This window comes from Trematomus bernacchii, unplaced genomic scaffold (genome assembly GCF_902827165.1).
Source record: "Trematomus bernacchii unplaced genomic scaffold, fTreBer1.1, whole genome shotgun sequence".
Lineage (NCBI taxonomy): Eukaryota > Metazoa > Chordata > Actinopteri > Perciformes > Nototheniidae > Trematomus > Trematomus bernacchii.
The window spans coordinates 27,233,040-27,252,667 of record NW_022988043.1 but is presented as its reverse complement, the minus strand read 5'-3'; positions in this window follow the sequence as shown (position 1 = coordinate 27,252,667).

Sequence of the window (19,628 nt, the reverse complement as noted above, 5' to 3'; positions counted from 1 at the left end):
ATCATTGAAAAAGTAGTTTTTCAACAGTTGAGTCATTTCTTGCATTTAAATAACTGTTTCGATGTCTTCCAGTCAGGCTTTCGTCCAAACCACAGCACTGAGACTGCTCTTGTAAAGGTCTTCAATGACATCCACTTAAACACAGACAGTGGCAGAACTTCAGTGATAGTATTATTAGATCTCAGCGCTGCATTTGACACTGTTGACCACAACATATTACTAGACCGACTAGAAAACTGGGTTGGACTTTCGCCAACAGTTCTAAATTGGTTTGAAGAAAAAAAAGAAAAACGTGTAGGTAAATACACATCTGAGTTGACAAATATGACATGTGGGGTTCCTCAAGGCTCCATCCTGGGGCCTCTTCTCTTTAACATCTACATGCTACCACTGGTTCAGATAATGAAAAACAACAAAATAAGTTACCATAGCTATGCGGATGAAACATACATTTACATAACCATTTCACCAGGAGACTATGCTCCAATTCAGACACTGAGTAAGTGCATTGAACAAATCAATGACTGGATGTGTCAGAACTTTCTCCATTTAAACAAAGACAAAACTGAGCAGTGGCGAGCTGTCATGGCCCTCTAGGCCCTCTCTGAGGGCCTAAGATATTCTACAAAATAATATTTAAAAACATAAAAAAATTCTTTAATATATATAATATATAATTATATTTTTCATTAGTTTTACCAAAATAACTTGATTTAATTGTATTTAAAATAATATTTACAAAGAAATAAATCCTTCAAATCTGCCTATTCAGTTTCTGTTAGAATGTGAAGGGTTAAATGAAAGAAGTTCCTTTAGCCGTCTCTGCGAGTCACTGTGAAGACAGGAGCTGATTGGTGGTCCAGCTATGAATTCACAGAGGGCCCGCTATAGTAACTGAACGAGAGAGTAATGTCAAATGACAGTACAATTGACCAATCATATCTTCCCTCTAAATGGGTGGGTTTTATTATCGCGGACTTTATGACAAGTTCCGCCCGCTGTGAAGCTTTTCTTGTTTCCATAGCAACAACAACTTCCTGTCAACAGCGTAAACTCGCCTTCAAAATAAAAGCATGCCAAATTACACTTAAGACATACAACTGCAACGAAAGTAACAAACACAATGCAATATCCTTTTCAATTTCAAAGAACACAAATTGGGTTATTTACAGGTGTTGTTTTGTGTGGTAGAGGGTCGCTTTCATTGATGTGTTTTGCACCCCGGGCCGTTGTTTTGATATTCCGCTGAAGTATACGCTGTGACGTAATAAAGCTTTTTTTTTTTTTTTTAGAGGGAAGGGGTGGGGGTCAGAGGGCCTAGGTATAAAAGTCCCAGCACTTATGCGGCTTTCACACCAGCGCTTTTCCCTTTCTAGCTCCTAGCGAGAGCTTTTCTGGTTCAGCTCCGGTTTCCCTTTTCAGCTCCCGCTCTGTTCACACCGCCCAGAGCTGCCGCTGCTGCGTCATGACGTCACAGTATACGTCGCTGATTTTCTCCCACAACAACAACGGGCCGGGGACTGCGTCGGGTCGATGATCGTGTTGCTTTTAATCATACGAAGCCAGATTAAATTAAATAACGACTTCTCCAACCTTATACTTTTCTCCAGAGTGCCGTGGTTCATTGTTTATTAATGTGTTTCAGCGGCATTTACCGACCGCTGCAGTGCTGGCTGCTCTTCCACGGGAGTTTATTCTCCCGTTAGCTCCGGGTTAGCTCACACGGCTCTAAAGTATTCACTGTCTGACTGTCACACAAGCAGCTGATACATATCCCCAGTTCCCCTTAAGTGAATGTGTGTCAGTCTGAATTGACGCTGTTTGGCATCACAACGCTGTTATGAAAGTTTCTCTGGTATAACATGGGTGATGTTAGCATAGCAACCGAAGCTAAACTGACTACTTGCTAAGCCGTACAGGCACATTTTACCGGCGTATTTTTCATTATGATTCTACTTGTGATAGTCGGACATGACAACCTGTACAGCCCATGTATTAATTCCATCCGATAGCTGCTATAATAACAAACAAAACGTCTGCCTGCTCTCCACAATGATCAATAATAGCGAACGGATGGTCAAAGTAAGGTTTCCTGCACGCCTCGACGTAAGAGACGCCACGTCATAGCTCCGAAGCTCTTGCCTCTGGACCGACAATTTTTTGGAGCTGGAAGTGAACCGCATTCCGGAGCTATGACGCGCCGCCGCTGCGGTGTGAACAGGAAAAACCGGCGCTGGAAAAGCGCCGGTGTGAAAGGGGCATTAGTGCCAGCACTTAGTACCCCGATGGAACTAAGTACAGATCGCGTTCACACCGGAATAAGTTCCCTGAGGGAAGATTACGCAAATGAAGCCGCTGACGTCACTTCTTCTTCTTCTGCTTTGGGTTTACTGGCAGGCCGCAAACCACTTCACGGCGTATACTGCCACCCGAAGTTCCCGGCCGGAAGTCCACGGAGTTGGGGACTGGCTTCAGTAGAAGCTGCTGGGACTCCCAGCAGCTTCTACTGAAGCCTTCAGAGTAAATCGCCAGAACGCCGACACCTCCTCATCACTCCACCGCTCCCATGCTTTTTTTTGTGTTGCCATAAGTTATTCTCTCTCCGTTGGTGTGCGGGGCTAATGCTAATGCTAATAATGCTAATGCCAGCAATTACAATGGCGGCTTCATAAAACTTTTCAGAGTTTTACGGGCCGTGGTTTGCAATTCGCCCAGCCAATCTAAATTGGTACTTTTTTCTCCCCAGGATAGTACCACCTCTCTAGCAGGCACAAAAAATGGGGGTAAAAGTTCTCGGAACTAAGTACTCTTTTTGGTGTGAACGCAAAATTCCAGGCACTAACGGAACTAAACGGGAAAAGTACGGGTAAAAGTACTCCAGTGTGAACGCACCTATTGACTCTGACCTGACTTTCAACAGTCACATCAAAATAATTACTAAATCAGCCTACTATCACCTTAAGAATATATCTAGGATTAAAAGACTAATTTCACAGTAGGATTTGGAAAAACTTGTCCATGCTTTTATCTTCAGAAGACTGGACTACTGTAATAGTGTCTTTACAGGTCTCACACAAAAATATATTAGAAAGCTGCAGCTAATTCAGAACGCTGCTGCTCGAGTCCTCACTAACACTAAGAAAGTGGATCACATCACTCCTGTTCTGAAGTCTTTACACTGGCTTCCTGTGTGTCAAATAATTGATTTCAAAATACTGCTGCTGGTTTATAAAGCATTGAATGGTTTAGGCCCAAAATACATTTCTGACCTACTGCTAAATTATGAACTATCCAGAACTCTCAGGTCTTCTGGGACTGGTCAGCTTTCTGTCCAACCTGGTCTCACCAGAATACGTGACTCCACCACGACTCCTTAACCTGTTAAGCACCAAGCCTGTTTTTCATGTTTCAGGCTCGAAAATGACATGCCCAAAACAAATGACTACAACTTAACTTCTAAAAGGGTTATATGAATAATTTCTTTTATCAAAGCAAGGTTACATCTGTGAGTTGGATGTAGAAGTGTCAGAATCAATATAGATGTTTTTTATTTTAAAGAAAATTCAGGTTTTACATAGTAAAAAACTGTAAATTATAGTGTCCGTCCAAATATTCTTTTTTACTTATAGTGAAAACTACCCTTGGATGATGGTAAGGTAGACTAAAAGCTTTAGGAATCCAAAGTACAACATATAATAAGTACCCTGTATCAAGATTGATGCAAAACAAGTGACATTTGACCTTTTTAGAGAGATTTAGCAAAAAGAAACCACTTCTGGGGTCATTAGGGTGGATTTTCCATATCTCTGGCCCCCCTTGCTCGATTTTGATGGTTGACACCTCTTTCTGACCGTTAGAGCCAATAGAATCGAAGGGGGAGTTCCCCACACACACTCATTGTGAAAAGAAAAGGTGGGGGCTTCGCGCATGCAGTTTTGCATTAGAGTGAAGCTACAGTCTAGCTGTGACATCTAGAAACGTAAAAGCATTACGTCTGTTTGCTCATGGATTATCAGAAATCATTTCAAAGTTTTATCGTTTTAATGCCATTGAAGACCACTTTGGAGAGACGACAGAGCCAAGGTAAAAATGTTAGCATTTTTAGCTACCTAGCGTCACCTGTTTTGATGTCTGTTTTTGTTTATAACGTCGCGAATTCGTATAATTGAGTGATAATGAGGGTACCCATAGATTCTGTGTCACCTCACGATGTGAATCGATGTCATGGATGTGGAGAAGAGATAAATAATAAGGTTTTGTGAGTGATTTTCGGTGCAGTCATCTGTTAGCATTTTTCGCTCGTTGCTAATAGAGTGGCGAAGTCCCTCCCCTTCCGGTGGACCTCCATGGGACCTTATTTCGGAAAAATTATGTATTGAAGTCAATGGAGAGAGAAAGATTATCTTTCGATCCCGTTTGAATTGTACCACGAATTACACATATGATGTTTGTCAATTTAAAAGATAATTTTGCAAGTCAAAAAAAAAAAAATGTGTGGTAAACCTGTGAAGTAACACATTTGTTTGTGTGAAACGCTCAATGAACTACATCTCTGGTCAACAACACACGTCACCAAGATGGCCGTCACTACTGTCTTGTCAACAAAACTACCCTCACTATCACCACAATGAAACACGTCCTGAAGAATGTCATGCAAAGCTGCTTGCCTGCCTTCCTTTGATTCTCTCTGAACTGCCTGGTCGTTTTAATGTTTAATGTCAACCATTTGTGCAGATAGCATGAAGTAGAGAAGATCGCTAGCGTTAGCGTTAGCATTTCTACCCCGGGCTGTCAAGGGGTGAACTCTGAGGCATGAACTCAAATGCACGACTCAAACTCAGACTCAGGAGAGGTTCAAAATAAAGACTTTACTGGAATTTGCACAGTAACCAAAACAGGGAAAACAATAACTCTCTTTCGAGGAAAAACAATGACAATACTCTGAAGCTCTGACACGTCTGTGAAGTACGCTTGTTCAAAGTCCTGAATGAGGAAACGAACCGACAATGGACAGGAGGGAGCTAGCAGAATATATACACAGGGTAAATGGGAACAGGTGGAAACAAGCAGGGCGGGGAAAACAATCACAGACGCAGGAGACAGATAGGGGCGGGGAGCGTGGAGGTCTGAAATGAGAGGGAGAATTACTATTCAGCATAACATAAAGCACAGGACAGAAAGACAGGACAAAACTAACATAAAGAATAAACTTTCACAATAAGTTTCTTAGACATGACAGTACCCCCCCTTCTAGGGACGGCTCCTGACGGCCCAGGCTCCTCCGAGTTGAGGCGGTCAAAATCCTCAATGAGGCTCTTATCAATAATGAACCGGGAAGGAATCCATGACCGCTCCTCAGGGCCGTAACCCTTCCAGTCAACAAGGAGCTGTCGCCCTCTACCCCGTTTCCTTGCAGCCAAGAGTGTCTTGACTGTATAGACTGGACCTCCATCGATCATCCTGGGAGGCGGGGGGGGTTTGGCGGTGGGAACCATGGCGCTCTCCTTCAGGGGTTTCAATTTCCCCACATGGAAGGTGGGATGTACCTTCATGGACCTGGGAAGCCGTAGTCTCACTGAAACCGGGTTGATGACCTTGGTGATGGGAAAAGGACCCACAAACCGGGGAGCCAACTTGCGGGAGAGTAAGTGGAGGGGAAGGTCCCGCGTAGAAAGCCAGACTTTTTGGCCTGGCTGGTATACAGGAGCTGGTCGGCGTCTTCGGTCTGCTGCTCGTTTTACCAGCTTTGAATTTCTGCAGAGGATTTTTCTTGCCGCAGCCCACACGCGATGACAACGCCTGACCATAGCGTGGGCAGACGGAACCGTGACCTCTTTCTCCGTGGCTGAGAACAGTGGCGGCTGGTACCCATAAACACAATGAAACGGGGACAATCCCGTGGCAGACGTGGGAAGGATGTTGTGCGCATACTCCACCCAGGTGAGGTGCTCGCTCCAGGAGGATGGATTCTGGGACACCAGGCAGCGCAAGCAAGTCTCCAGTTCCTGATTCAGGCGCTCTGTCTGGCCGTTTGACTCCGGGTGGTATCCAGACGAGAGACTGACCGTGGCACCGATGAGTCTGCAGAACTCCTTCCAGAAACGAGACACAAACTGGGGCCCCCGATCGGAGACAATATCCTTAGGGAAACCATGCAGACGAAACACATTATGCATCATGACCTCAGCCATTTCCTTAGCTGAGGGCAATTTGGGCAGAGCAATGAAATGTGTCATCTTGGAAAAACGGTCCACTACCGTGAGAACTGTGGTGTTACCTCTAGAGAGGGGCAGGCCTGTGACGAAGTCCATAGAAATCTCTGACCAGGGTCTGTTGGGAATAGGAAGTGGTTGTAACAAACCCATCCGCGCCCTGGAAGAGGTCTTATTGCGAGCGCAGACAGGGCACGCCTCCACATACTCCTTCACCTCCTTCTTCATGGATGTCCACCAGAAACGTTGTTTTACAATGAACATGGTTCTCTTGACTCCGGGGTGACAGGTGAGTAGCGACGTGTGAGCCCAGTGGATCACCTGTGGTCGCTCGGCTTCCTGAACGAATAGCCGGTTAGGCGGGCAACCCCTGGGTGCAGGAGCTCCCCCGTTGGCTCGTATCACCTCCTTCTCTACTTGCCAAGTCAGTGCTCCTACCACACGGTTTAACGGAATGATGGGTTCCGGCTCCTTGACTGAAGGCACAGGGTCAAACAGGCGGGACAGAGCGTCAGGCTTGACATTCTGAGACCCCGGCCTGTAAGAGAGAACAAAGTCAAACCGGTTAAAAAACAAAGTCCACCTGGCCTGGCGGGAGTTCAGTCTTTTGGCTTTCTTTATATATTCCAGATTTTTGTGATCAGTCCAGACCACAAAAGGATGCTCGGCTCCCTCCAACCAATGCCTCCACTCTTCCAACGCTAGCTTCACAGCCAGCAACTCACGGTTTCCCACATCGTAATTCCTCTCTGCCGGTGAGAGCTTCCTGGACAGGAAAGCGCAGGGGTGAAGCTTATTGTCCTTCTGTTGGCGCTGGGAGAGTACCGCTCCCACCCCCTCGTTGGAGGCATCCACTTCCACCACAAACTGGCGAGTGGGATCCGGCAGAGTGAGTATGGGAGCAGAGGGGAACATCTTCTTGAGTCGAGAAAAAGCCTCCTCAGCCTGAGGAGACCACACAAAAGGCACCTGGGGGGACGTGAGGACATGAAGAGGGGCTGCAATAGAACTGAAGCTCCGCACAAAACGCCTGTAAAAATTAGCAAAGCCTAAAAACTGTTGAACTTTCTTACGAGAGTCAGGGGTAGGCCAACAGGCTACTGCGCTAACCTTCGCTGGGTCCATCCTAACCTGACCTGGGGAAATGATGAAGCCCAAAAAAGTGACTGTCTTGACATGAAATTCGCACTTTTCGGCTTTAACAAACAACATATTTAGGAGCAGTTTCTGTAGAACCTGGCGGACATGTTGTTTGTGGGTGTCAAGGTCAGGGGAGTAGATCAGAATGTCATCCAGATAGACAAAAACGAACCGGTTCAGAAACTCCCTCAACACATCGTTGATCATAGCCTGGAAAACTGCAGGAGCGTTTGACAGTCCAAACGGCATGACGAGGTATTCATAGTGGCCTGAAGGAGTGTTAAACCCCGTTTTCCATTCATCGCCCTCCCTGATCCTGACCAAATGGTAAGCGTTACGCAGGTCTAACTTGGTGAGTCACTTTGAACAACAGCCGTCCATCAAGAGCACTTGCCTCAAGAGGCTGGGGTAGAGGTTTAGTTTTTATGTTCATCTTATTTGCTAAACCCCAATCCATTAGACTTTCGTCTGCCCCTGAGTCAATAAGAGCACCATAAGTAAAAACATTGTCTCTGATTTTTACCTGGATGCGAGTCAGGGTGCGAGGAGGAAAATCAGAGGAAGAGATTCGGCTCACCAACGTCCTCCTCTTTATTGATGAGCCTTCTCTTTTACCGGACAAGCAGCTTGTGGATGTCCACGCTGACCGCAGTAGAAGCACAGACCCTCCTTTAACCGACGCTGACGTTCTGCCATAGACAGCTTAGCACGGCCCAACTGCATTGGCTCCTCCACAGAGCCAGGGGGCGCTGATGTCCGGAACGCAGGTGGTGAGGGGTGACGGGGCCTCCAAGAAGAAGTGGAATCCGGCGGCGAGCGTCTCCTCTGGAGAGACGGACCAACCGCATCCTTGAATTTATTCCTTCTCCTCTCTGCCAAACGATTGTCTATTCTTATTGCAATGGATATGACGGAGTCCAAGTCAGCGGGCAGATCCTGAGGCGCCAGCTGGTCTTGTAGAGGATCCGAGAGACCGCTGACGAATGCGTCAAACAATGCAGCGGAGTTCCAGCCGCTGTCGGCTGCAATGTCCGGAACTCGATAGCGTAGTCAGCCACACTACGCTGATTTTGCCGCAGCTTAATCAGAGCCCGAGCTGCTTCTCTGCCCGGAGTGGTTTGATCAAAAGTTTTTCTCATCGTGTCTATGAAGTCGTCCAGAGACCCGCAGATGGGAGAGCCTCGGGACCACTCTGCCGTAGCCCACGCTGCTGCTCAACCGGAGAGATGGGAGATCATGAAAGCCACTTTGGAGTCATCCGTGGGAAAAGCAGCCGGTTGGTGTCGATAGTGTAACTCACACTGTACGATGAACGGCCGGCAGCCTTCCGACCTCCCGGAATACTTCTCGGGTGGAGCCAGACGCATGGAAGGAATATGCGACTCAGTAGCCGGGTTGGGGTCGGATCTGGTCGCCGCTGGAACCGGAGGAGAAGCAGCCTGTAGGTGAGTGAGCACACGCTGAACCTCAGCTGCCAGCAGATTCACCCGAGTAGTCACCGATGATTGTAATTCCGCCTGACTGTTGGTTAGGTGCTGCACTCCGTGCTGTATGGCGGCCATCTGGTCCTCTTGTTGCCCAAGACGTTGGCCCTGAGAGCGGATGGCGTTCTTTAGTTGGTCTGAGTCGGCTGAGTTCATTTTAATGGTCGGTTCGTACTGTCAAGGGGTGAACTCTGAGGCATGAACTCAAATGCACGACTCAAACTCAGACTCAGGAGAGGTTCAAAATAAAGACTTTACTGGAATTTGCACAGTAACCAAAACAGGGAAAACAATAACTCTCTTTCGAGGAAAAACAATGACAATACTCTGAAGCTCTGACACGTCTGTGAAGTACGCTTGTTCAAAGTCCTGAATGAGGAAACGAACCGACAATGGACAGGAGGGAGCTAGCAGAATATATACACAGGGTAAATGGGAACAGGTGGAAACAATCAGGGCGGGGAAAACAATCACAGACGCAGGAGACAGATAGGGGCGGGGAGCGTGGAGGTCTGAAATGAGAGGGAGAATTACTATTCAGCATAACATAAAGCACAGGACAGAAAGACAGGACAAAACTAACATAAAGAATAAACTTTCACAATAAGTTTCTTAGACATGACACGGGCTTAAATTGTGTATTATAGAATGATCACACCTGTGACAGTACTCTTCAAAGGGTTCACGAAATATGACTACTACTCTTACTGTTTAACATTTTGGGTTACTTAATGTTACTTCATGTTAAGGCTAATAAAAATGACAAGGCTGTAATGCTAACTAACGTGCTAGCTACTAGCTAGCATGATCCAGAGTACTCCTGGTCCTTTCATCAGACGGGAAGCGAAAGAACGAGCAAGACCCATTGCTGGTATAATAACAACCTGGTACTAAGCACACAGGCATCTTGTTAAAGTTATCTTATCTTAGCCAGCGCCATATAGATACATACATGCCAACCTTTCCAAATCCAAAAGAGGTAGGTTTGCGCGCGGCAAATGTGCACGCCCAAATTAGGTAATCAGAACCCCAGTAATTACATGTATAAACCATGTATTTAACATATATTGCATCATTTTATGCATTTTTCAGAAAAAGTGGTAGTTTGGTAAACACTAAACAGTGACATCAACGACATGTTTGGTCTGTAAAATGCCCGAAAAGTAAAAGAATGGGAGATAAATATCCCAAAGTCTCCACATTTTATTATATTTTTAATGTGTTTCTGGTCCTCTTTCAGTTGCATTGTTGGAGAAGCCTGTGACATAAGATTTTCAACGACATAATTACTCTGTAGCTATGTTAGTTTGACAATAAAGAACCTTGAACCTTGACAGTGTAGATCAGGGGTGCCCAACCTTTTTTGAACCGAGAGCTACTTTTAAAGTTGCCAGTCTGCCGAGATCTACCAGTCCAAATAGAGAGGCGTAGCCATTAGTGACAGCCTACTACCAGGTAAATACACACTTCTACTTGTATAAAACTGACCTTTGTACGATGAATACTTCATAAAATACTGCAGATCCTTTATCTTACCTTTTTCTAATCTACACACATACAAGTATTTAACTGAAGTTACACAACAGTGTTGTTGATACAGAGTAGGAGTTTATTCACACGTCACATACTACAGTGGGTCATGTTTTCAAGAAACATTGAACAGTGCTGCCACATATGACACAGGAAAAAAAGAAAAGACTCTGAACCCTTTCTTTGCCATTATATAAAAATAGTGTTGCTACAAAAGTATAAATTAGTTTTACTAATAAGACAACTCAGATCTGAAGCTACACAGGAATCTGCTGCCAAAGTGCAATAAAAAAGATTAAATTAATAGAATCAAACCCTTTTTTTGTTGCATTTTAGTAGAGTATAAAAAGAAATGCCTTTAAAATAGGATGCAAGCAACACTAGTTTCTTAACCAAAATTGATAATAGACTATAATCAATTTAAGTTTGCATTCTTATACCATTTTGTACAATAATTATAATGAATAAGTTCAAACAAACTCAAACTTACAGCTGATTAATAACGGTATCTAACGTTTTTATTATATCATAAACCTGTTGAAATGCTACTGTTATTTTTACTGTCCAAAAAGCGCGTCGGCAGCCTCCAGGAATGCTTCTTTCACAACCTCGCCGTCTTTGAAAGACTTCATGTGTTTGGCAAAACGTGCCTGACACGATAAGATGCTATGGTAGCAGCCTTGCTCTTGTTGTTGGGCCTGGTGAAAATGGACTGCTGTGCATTTAGCTGTCCTTTCAGGTCCCTCACCTTTTGGGAGCGTAGGGCAGAATTAGGAGGGAATTCCGTCTCGTAGCGTTTGTGCACTGTTTTGAAATGCCGCTCCTAAATTAGCCTTCTTCGGTAAAGCCACGCTCACATTGCAGATGAGACAGATGGACTTTGAATTGGAATAGATACAAAAATAATCATCCTCCCACTCAGAGTGAAAATTATATAATTTGGGCCCTTTTGCTTCTGCCATAATTGTGGTCTTGTGTGTGCGGACTGCACAGCAAACTAGTGCCCACTGCCCACCAGCCACGCCCCGATACATGGGGTCACGCCAATCACAAAGCTTTGATGCGTTCAAGTGCATTATTCTGGCACAGGAAGATTATGTTATAGGACATTAACGATAAAACAGAATATTGTTGTTCTATTTTTAGACACATCTCGCGATCGACTGAAACACAGAGGACTGTTTGTATGATGGGATCACAGACACGCTGCAAACGGTGTCCGCCAAAAGTCGAGTCCAGTGTCTATGTAGTGTCATTTTTATTTGTTATAGTTTGGGAAGATTGAAAATCGGTAGGGAGAGTCAGCTAAATCGGTAGGCGGTAGAAACATGTCAAAAGCGGTAGACTACCGCCCAAATCGGTAGGGTTGGCAGGTATGTAGATAGATTATATCTATATGGCGCTGATCTTAGATCTTAGTGGAGGAAAACAATTGTGACATCACTTACGCGACTCTAGGATTTGTAGTCTTTCTAGTTACGTATTTTTCATAGTCTTATATTTCAACAGTTTTACGACAAACTGTGACTTTTTTGACATGGAAATTATTTTTTAAGATTGACAAACATCATATGTGTAATTCATGGCACAATTCAAACGGGATCGAAAGATAAGTTTTCTCTCTCCATTGACTTCAATACATTATTTTTCCGAAATAAGGTCCCATGGGGCGGAAGTAGATGGGCGTGACTTCGCTACTCTATTCAGAGGCTCAGTGTTAGCATTGTGGGTTTTCTTTTGAAAAAAAAAAAAAAAGATCAGTTAGATGAGTTTCTTCCCGTTACATGGATATAAAACATTCATAGTTTATTAAATGAACATGCCCTCAGACACTGTTTCCTGCAAGATGTTGCGGCAGTGCCCCGGTGCCGGGGTCTCTCGGGCTTAACAGGTTAAGGAAGGCCAGAGCTTCAGCTGTGTCAAATAGATTGTTCCCGTTAGTTAACGTTATTTAAAAGACAATTATTGTCACGATCTGTCTGTGTTGTGTTTTGTCTTGAGATCTGTCTTTGGTTTCCTGTTTTATTTTTGAAAAGTGTTCACCCCCCGTATTGCATGTTGCTTCCTGTCTGTGTGTTCCCTCCTACCTGTTCCCTCCTACCTGATTACCTGATTGTGTTCACCTTGTGCCCCTGTGTTTTCTCCTCCCTCCTCACCTGTGTCTTGTTTGTTTCATTAGTCCTGTGTGCATTCAGGTTCTGTTTTTTCCGTTAATCTTTGTGAGATCCTTGTTTGTTGTTGACTGTGTTCACGGGGGAGAGCTCTGTATGTTACTTGTAGCCTTGAAATAAAGGTATTTTCTGTTAAATCTGCATTTGGGTCCTGCCTGCTTCGCTCAACCCTGACAGAAGGATCTCACCAAAAATGGACCGAGCAGACAGCCTGTACGAGGTGACGTACAATTTAATGTGCTTAAAGAATGACTGTCGATATGCCTCCAGTAGAGAAGAGAGGCAGTCTATTATCTCTACGGCACGCCAAGAAGTAACCTCAAGGCCCTGGTTAATGGAGTTACTACCCGAGTGGGTGGAGGACTTTTTCGGTAGCTTTGAGGTCAAACCTGTTTCCCGGCCTGCTAGCCCCTGGCATGCTAGCCCCCTGCCGGCCACAGTTCCCAACAAGGCTCCTTTCAAGGACCCTTTCGCTGGGTCTCGTCTGGCCTTTGGAGGACCTCTGAGCCTCCACAAGGCTTCAAGGCAGCATGGAAGGAAACGCAAGGCCAGGATTCCAGCCCGTGCCCCAGCAGCCATGGTCCCGGCCCCAGCAGCCATGGTCCCAGCCCCAGAAGCCATGGTTCCGGCTCCAGTACCGGCCCTAGCAGCAATGGTCCCGGCCCCAGCAGCTATGGTTCAGGCCCTGGTTCCGGCCCCAGCAGCCATGGTCCCGGCCCCAGCAGCCATGGTCCCAGCCCCAGAAGCCATGGTTCAGGCCCTGGTTCCGGCCCCAGCAGCCATGGTCCCTCCTCTAGTCCCTACTCAAGTCCCTTCTCAAGTCCCTTTCCAAGTCCCTTCTCAAGTCCCTTCTCCAATTCCCTCTCTAGTCCCTTCTCAAGTCCCAACTCATGTCCCAACTCCATGCTTTGTTCCGTTGGGGGTTCTGCTGGGGGTCCTGCCAACTCCATGTCCTGTGCCGTTGGGGGTCCAGCCGACACCTGTTTTGTCGGGGGTCCTGCCAACTCCATGTCCTGTGCCGTTGGGGGTCCAGCCAACACCTGTTTCGTCGGGGGTCCTTCCAACTCCATGTCCTGTGCCGCTGGGGGTCCTGCCGACACCTGTTTTGCTGGGGGTCCTGCCAACACCATGTCCTGTCTCGTTGGGGGTCCCGCCGACTACTGTTCTGCCGGGGGTCCTGCCAACCCCTTGTCTTGTCCCTTTGGGGGTCCCGCCGACTACTATCCTGCCGGGGGTCCAGCCAACCCCATTTCCTGTCTCGTTGGGGGTCCAGCCAACACCTGTTTCGTCGGGGGTCCTGCCAACTCCATGTCCTGTGCCGTTGGGGGTCCAGCCGACACCTGTTTTGTCGGAGGTCCAGCCAGCTCCGAATCCTGTTCAGTCAGAGGTCCAGCTGCCACCAGATCCTAACCCACCGGGGGTCCCGCCTACACCTTGTCCAGTTCTGTTGGGGGTCCCGCTGACGTCTGGGGTTCAGTCGACACCAGCCCATGTTCCGTCTGCACCTGTCCCGACGGCTCCGTTTCCTGTCCGGCCGACACCGGTTCCTGTACCACCGGGGGTTCCGCCATCTCCAGCTCCCAGTGCTCCCGATCCCTGTGCTCCTGCTCCGGCGATCCAGCTGACCCCGGAGGGGCCCCATTGCGGCCTACGCCGTCTCCCTGCACGTCCTCCGGAGTTGTCCCGGCACTGCCTTCCTGCCCGTCCTTGTGCCCGGCCCTCCGAGTTCCCCAGCCGCGGCCATCGCCCTCGAGCCCGGCCCCCTGAGTTCCCCAGACGCGGCCTTCACCCTCGAGCCCGGCCCCCTGAGTTCCCCAGCCACGGCCTTCGCCCGGCCCCCTGACTTTCCCAGCCGCTGCCTTCTCCCTCGAGTCCGGCCCCCTAATTTACCCCGACGAGGCCTTCACCCCTGTCTTCGGCCCACTGAGTTTCCCCGCCGCGGACTTCCCTGCTCTGTTGCTGTTCCCCCGGGCCGTCCGCTCGAGTCCCCCTTCTCGGCCTCTGCTTTGCCCCCGGGCCGTCCGCCCGAGTCCCCCTTCTCGGCTTCTGCTTTGCCCCCGGGCTGTAACCCTAAATCTGCATTTGGGTCCTGCCTGCTTCGCTCAACCCTGACAATTATATTCCTATTTGATCATGTCCCCTTTATTGTAGGCTAATATTAGTCATTTAAAAATTATATAATGTTGATAATGATGGTGAAAACCACTCCCCCCCATCGGAATGACGATGGCTACTGACTGTATTTCAAATGCTTTTTGTTTAATAGTAATAATAATCATTTTTATTATAACAACAATAAACCAAAATGCAGTTCGGTAAAGTGTGACGTCACCCCATTCAAAGTGAATGGGCAGGAGCTTCAACGTACGCCGCCGTGGGTCCTTTGGCGTGCAGCTGTGACGCGGCAGTTAAAGGCAATGTGAGCGTCCATTCCCATTGGATAACGGAGGATTTTACATCCGGTAGTAACTATTCTCCTTACTGTCGATTGATTTTACAGTGATATCTGCACTACTCATCAAATGAAAAACACCAGATTATCCTTGTTAATTACACAACATTGATTGGTTTAAATTGTGTACAATGCTTTTGTATTTTTCCCCTTCGATTTGGAGAAACAAATATTTTTTCGGAGTTTAGGATGGCAGAAGACACTACACTACCCAGAATCCTCAGCTATCGTTTGGGACTACACCATGTGCTTTGCTTGACAAACCCCGTGATTAGTCCTCAAGCTCTGTGATTGGATGTTGGAGTGGCAGTGCGCGAAGTTTACGCCGAGCGTCAAACAGCACTTTGAAATGGAATGAAACCCATCGACGGCACACTATCCAAAACAAGACTCGAACGTGTCCTAACCCCCCCCCCCCCTTAGGTCACAGGCTCCTCCAACAGTGCAACACAAATACACAGAAAAAGTAAGTAAATACAAAAAGAAAAATAGTGAAATAGTGCAATAAGAGTCTATATACAAGTGATTGGAATATGATATATTAGATAAATCATTTCTAAGTAGCAGCCAGATGAATGTTATGGATGTTGTTTAAAAGTTCAGGTGTTTAATAGTCTTATGGCCTGTGGGATGAAACTGTCCCTGAGTCTGGTGGTTTTAGTCCTGATGCTGCAGTACCGCCTGCCAGACGGCAGCAGACAGAACAGTTTGTGGCTGGGGTGATGGGGGTCTTTTATAATCCTGAGGGCGTTATTTAACCTGTTAAGCCCTGAGCTTGTTTTTCAGGTCTCAGGCTCGAAAATGACATTCCCAGAACAAATTACCATATCTTCCCTTCTAAAAGGGTTAAATTAATAATCTTTTTTCTCAAAGTAATGGTAAACCTGTGAGTTGGATCTAGAAAAGTCAGAACAATATAGATGTTTTTTATTTTAAAGAAAATTCAGATTTTACATAGTAAAAAACTGTAAATTATAGTGTCCGTCCAAAGATTCTTTTTTACTTATAGTGAAAACTACCCTTGGATGATGGTAAGGTAGACTAAAAGCTTTAGGAATCTAAAGTATAACATATAATAAGTACCCTGTATCAAGATTGATGCAAAACAAGTGACATTTGACCTTTTTAGAGAGGTTTAGCCAAAAACACTCCACCTCTGAGGTGATTTGGGTGGAAATGGTTTATTTTTCATATCTCTGGCCCCCCTTGGTCGATTTTGATGGTTGACACCTCTTTCTGACCGTTGGAGCCAATAGAATCGAAGGGGGAGTCCCCCACACACAGTCGTTGTAAAACAAAAAGGTGGGGGCTTTGCGCATGTAATTTTGCATTAGAGTGAAACTATCTCTCGCTCTGACATCTAGAAACGGAAAAGCAGTCTCATTGCTCATGGATTATCAGAAATCATTTCAAAGGGACACAGACACATTGGATTAACCTATGGATTAACTTCAGCAGCGTTTTTATCGTTTTAATGCCATTGAAGACCACTTTGGAGAGACTACAGAGACAAGGTAACTATGTTAGCATTTTTAGCTACCTAGCGCCACATGTTTTGATGTCTGTTTTTGTTTATAACGTCGCGATTTCATATAATTCAGTGATAATGAGGGTACCCTTCGATTCTGTGTCACCTCACGATGTGAAACGATGTCATGGATGTGGAGAAAAGATAAATAATAAGGTTTTGTGAGTGATTTTCGGTGCAGTAATTTGTTAGCATTTTTCGCTCGTTGCTAATTCAGAGGCTCAGCGTTAGCATTAGGTGCGTTCACACCGGAGTACTTTGGTGTACTTTTCCCACAATAGTTCATCAGAACTACGATATATTTGCGTTCACACCAAAAAGCCCCAGGAACTAAAGTAGCTCAAATTAGTTCGTCAGACCCGCTTTTCAGTGCCTGCTAGAGAGCAGGGACTGTCGTGGGAGAAAATAGTTCGTACGTCTGATTGGCTGTGCGGAATGCAAACCACGCCCGTTTGACTCTGAATTTTTTTTTGGAAGCGGCCATTGTATTTGCTCGCTTCGGCAGAAGCTTCTACTGAATGCAGTTTCCGTGGCAGACCTGGCAAAGTCATGTCGGGACGACTACGAAGGTAAAATAAAATACATGCACTGCACTGTTTTAATCTGCACAATACTGGTCTTAGATGTACTTTTATTTGCTCAGTAGATCGAGCTAGCCATGCTAGAACTTGCTAACGTTAGGTCCAAGCTGGCTAACAACATCTAGCTAGCTAGCTATTCTCAGCCGTGCCCGCTATGAACACGTTTTGACTTGTGAATAAGTGTGCAATGTTCTGTAATTTGCTTCACTAACTCATGGCACTAATCGTGTGTTTCAGGCGAGGTGTTTCTCTCAGGATTAGAAACTAGTTTTCCCCTCCGGGATAAAACGATAATATAACGTTAGCAATTAGCATGCTAGCTGGACATAATGCTACATCTGTATTGTTACCTCTAACAATACATTGTAGTTGCTATAATTTCAAGTAATTTGCAACATTCATTCTACATGTTAATGGTAAAAGCTTAAACAGTTGATTACCTGCATGCCACAAAGACTGATGTTCTAATATTTTTGCACATTTAAGTAGAAATGTAATTGAAATTCTATTTACTGCCTAAACATTGTTCCTTGTCATAGTATTATCCTAAATAGTTTGACCTTGTTTCCTCAGAAGGCTTCTCAGACTACATGGAGGATCCCTCAGAGAAACACAGTTTCCACGTTCAGTTCCCCCCCGCTGAGAGTAGGCAGCTCCACACCCTGTGCCCGGTCAGCGGACACCATCAGGACTACTATCTGATCACAGAGGATCCCATCCTGACCGCTGCTGCCATACTGCAGCAAACAGGAGGGAACGGAGGTGAAAACACACTTTATACATTTAGATATGTGGAGCACAAAGAAAAGCATTGCTAAAAAACATTTAGCAGCTAAACTGTGGATAACAAGTAAACCACATTGGTTTGTTATTCAATATTCAAAATCTTTTTGAATCATTACATGTCACTTGTTAGACGCTTTTATCCAAAGCTTACATACTCAATACTGTGGGCAATCCCCACAGGAGCACTTTGGGGTGAAGTGTCTCAGGAACACAACGACATGCTGACTGCAGTGGGTTTTGAACCTGTGCTCCCCTGATCCGAACACCAATGAGCTTATCCACTGCGCCACACGCCTCCCTATCATGTCCTGAGAGCCCTCCATCCCCCAATTGCTAGTGCCTTCACCATTTAAAATGTTAATAGTCAAATCAAAGGTGTTCCCTGTGTTCCTCCTGTTGTGTGCCTGCAGAGACAGACTCAGAGGTGGAGATCGCCCACAGTGATGACTCTGACGTGGGGGGGCTCTCTGTTATGGGCTGCTCCCCTTCCGGTATTTGGACAATGTTGTCTCGTTGTTGCGATTAAACTGATCTTGTATCTTGCATATTTCACCTTAGGACAGTGGGCACGCGATGACAGCTTCCTTGACACCATCATGGCGATGGACCGCCGTGCCATGGTCAGCAAGGAGAATGAGGACCTGCGTGCCAAGGAGATGCACGACGAACGGCTGCTGCATTCACACAAGGCCCAGGAATCGAGGTGGAGCAACAAAATACCTTTCAGGCTGGGCTTCTGGCAGTGCTAAGCGAGCTGATTAAATCCAACAGGCCTTCAATACAAAAATTAAGAAAAACTTGTCGTTGATAAACTGTACAATGACTTGTTGGGAGGCGTGTGGTGCAGTGGTCTGGTGCGTTGGTGTTCAGATCAGGGGAGCACAGGTTCAAACCCCACTGCAGTCAGGATGTCGTTGTGTCCCTGGTGTTGGAGCAGAACACCTATTGGGGTGGCTGATAGCCCCCCCCTCTGCTGCGCGCCGTTCGTTGGATGAGGCTGATCTCTATTTAATAAAGAAAGGAATTGAAAACACCGGAATCAAAAGTTATAACAATTATCTGAGTTTACGTGTAGGAAACAAAACACATATACAAGTTATACAGAGTACTCCGGACTTCAGGTTTGTGATGCGATGCGGATACAAGTATCGGGACCAGCCAACTCATCAAACAAGAAGTATTTTTACATACAAAAACAACAGTATTTATATCCATATTTTGGGGCGGAGATGTGTCAACTCTTCCTTCCCATTTTACTCCGAAGCGAATCAGAGAGTCCGTGGGGAGGAGCTGTGTGAGCTGCTCACCCCCCCAGGTGTCCTTACTGGTTGGATCCACCTCTGGCCGGGTTCAATACAGCGAATCAGAGTTCTGACCAGAACGTGAGATTCTAAGGTTCTACAAGGTCAAAGTCAATCTTATCTCTGCACCGGTATTCACTCCCTTATTTTCCCATGGCATCTTTCACATAAACTGTTACTCTCAGACAATTAAATATTGTATACAGATATAATGAGCCCAGAAAGAACATAATGCTACCCAGAAAGAACCTTGAAAAGAACATGTGTGAGCGCTCTGGTGAAAAGGAGCTGTGTGTGGGTGAAACAGGATCTCTGTGTCAGTGAGTTGTAAGTGAGAAGACATTATATATGGGATTACTTAAAACAGTTCAAACAATACATGTTTACTTCAATACAGTTTAGAATCATATCTTTTTACTTCACTGGGCAAGACACTTCACCCC